Raw genomic sequence first — 3,062 nt, 5'->3', positions numbered from 1 at the left:
GGTGGTGTATAAAACATATAGATGTATTAGTATAACACTATTTGTATATAGTCATGGTTTGGCGATTCTGGTTGTTACCAATTCGGTTAAGGTAAATGATGATCATAAGCCACAAAAATGGCGAAATATTAATGTTCATCGTTACTGAATAGGATTTAGGGTGAGTTGTCTCGTCTGTCTATGACTTTCAGGTTTTTGGACACCCGGCGCTTTATAGGAGTCATCCCCACACCGATGTTGCAGCCTATCGGCAAACAGGCATTGTCCGTGCACGAGTATGTTTGTTCGATAATGTTTACACACACACACACACACACACATGATGGTTCAGTAAGATCTTTCTTATTAGGAAACGTTATAAAAATTAGTTGAAAGTAGGTTTGAGCTCTCTTTTCCTCATGGGGAAGAGATCGAAGTCCGCAGGTGTTAAACCTGGCTAGTAGGGCGTGTGTGAAAGCCATAGCATGTTGTTTTTGGCGAGTAATGCACACGTGAAGAGAGTCCGGTGACAGAGTGCATTGTCGTCCGGAATAATTGATTTGTTAAGATTGCTTGTAGGGAGCCATACAACAACATCAGAAATATCATTGATTGTTCTCCGAAGACCCTCATGCACATGCTGATGAATGTTCTCCACATTTCCGGGTTTGACGCTCGGGGATGGACTCCCAGATTGCACATCGTCTTCTAGGGAGGTTCTTCCACTTTTGAATCCCCCTTGCATCTCGAAACATTGCGTACGACACATTGCCATGTAACTGTAAGCTTGCCGAAGCATGCTCAGTTTCTCTATAGTCAATATCCCAAGGTTAACATACGGAACCGTGTATAACCTTGGTATAACCGTATGTTACCATTTGTTGCTGCTCTACGGAACTACGTACCATATCATACAAGAACAAAAACTGAAAATATAGACAGGATTATACCATATAATATTTCATTTAGTGTTGCATTTTTTATTTATTTGTATACATATTTCAATATATTTACAAACGGGGAGCACGGTTAAAATTATTTCTATTGAAATGCATCAAGAATTTAGACTCCGACAATATTACCTATTATAAAATTAAATGTTGCATGTAGGGCTTTTCTAAGTATCCCTAGATGCAGAGTAATTCTTTACTCCACTTTTGGAATTCTTGTGCAGAAATCCCGAATTGATGATGCTTGATATATATTTCCATCACAAGTTATTCAGGAATTTCTAAAACATCGTCCTCCTATAATACATTATTTCTTCTTTAGTGGAAGTGCAATTCTCTGTAACATGATGAGATACTTAACATAAATCGCATTTCTTTTTGAAACTAGATAAGCCATTAACAATGATCGCCTGCTTTGTTTGGTATATGCAAATATAATACATGCTTCACCATGTGAATTGTAGAATTTATCAGTTGTTCTACACATTAGACTAGAAAAGAATTATACTTGGGATACATTATTATCAGTAATTTTTTTCGACAATCCATAAACCTCACTGATCCCCTGATTAATAATCATATTTCAGTTTCTTTGGGAATGCATTTGTTGAATAGATAAGTGTGTTGAATTCTAACTTCAGTCATATTATAAAACATCACATGACACTTAGATTTATGATTGACGAATAATGAATACACACACATACACACACACACACAAGCATTCACACACATATATACAATAGAATATACAATAGAAAATCATTGGTTCTATATTATATATTTGAAAATATGAACAGAAATTACTTAAAATTATCAAACCCATTTCTATTCATTGTTTCATATATATATATATATATATATATATATATACTTAGATGCCTTATATAAATAGGCTGAAGACAACGACATGCAATTTAATGCAGTTAAATTCCGAGCCCTCCGCTATCTGCTGATTGGTGCTCAGTAGTCGCAACAATGATACTTTGCACCAAAAGGAGCGGCATTACCAGGATCACATACGGTGCATGGTCTTGGGATTGATATGAGCAACGATGCCTCGTTTCACATGCATATCACCAAGTTGGTGGCAGTTTGCAGGCGAATGGCAGAATGGATTCTGAGAACCTTCAGAAGAAGGGGCCAGGAAACTATGCTGGTCCTATGGAGGACATTTGTCCTCACCTGTCTGGACTACTGCTCTCAACGGTGGGTACCTTACAGTGTCGGATTAATAGCCGAAGTTGAGGTGGTTCTGCGATGCTACACGCTCGGGAAATAAACGTGTAAGTGGCTGAGCACTCCACAGACACGTGTACCCTTAACGTAGTTCTCGGGGATATTCAGCGTGACACAGTGTGACAAGGCTGACCCTTTGAATTACAGGTACAACAGAAACAGGAAGTAACAGTGAGAGAAAGTTGTGATGGACGAGTACAGCAGGGTTCACAACCATCCACTGCCGGACCCTCGTGGAGCTTTTAGATATTTTCGTTCAATAAACACTCACAACGCCCGGTCTGGGAATCGAAAACGCGATCCTAGGATCGCGAGTCCGCTGCCCTAACCAATGGGCCATTGCGCCTCCACAGCTGAGCTACTAGGCGAGACATAAAGAGCTACGACTCTTTCCTGGAGAGAGAAGCCGAGAGACGTATGCAGTGATATGTATGTGGGAGACACTGAAGGGGCTGACATCAATTTTTGGAACTAAGAGTTATGCCATACCTCAAAATGGACGTCACTGCACTGTTCTAAAAGTCCCAGCTGCCCATTTAAGGGGAGGAATGTTTACTGCAATAGCTTGGGATTCAAGAACCCACAGCTGTTTAACGCCTTGCCAAAGATTGAGGGATCTCCACGGAGTGGTGATTGATGTTTTGAAGAAAAATACTTGACCTCTTGCTATCTAAAATACCAGATGAAGCAATATCACGGCAGGAAATTCAAATGAGGACAGCAGTTTCGAATTCTCTCCTTCACCAAACGTCAATCACATACGATTGTCCAATTAAAAGGTGATTACACTGGTGGTGCCACAGCATGGCCATAGTCTTAGGGCTAGAACATTAAATAGAATATGTATATACATACACACACACACACACACACACACACACACACACACACACA

The sequence above is a fragment of the Octopus bimaculoides genome, chromosome 3, assembly GCF_001194135.2.
Source record: "Octopus bimaculoides isolate UCB-OBI-ISO-001 chromosome 3, ASM119413v2, whole genome shotgun sequence".
Taxonomy (NCBI): domain Eukaryota; kingdom Metazoa; phylum Mollusca; class Cephalopoda; order Octopoda; family Octopodidae; genus Octopus; species Octopus bimaculoides.
Note: the sequence above shows the minus strand (reverse complement) of the source record.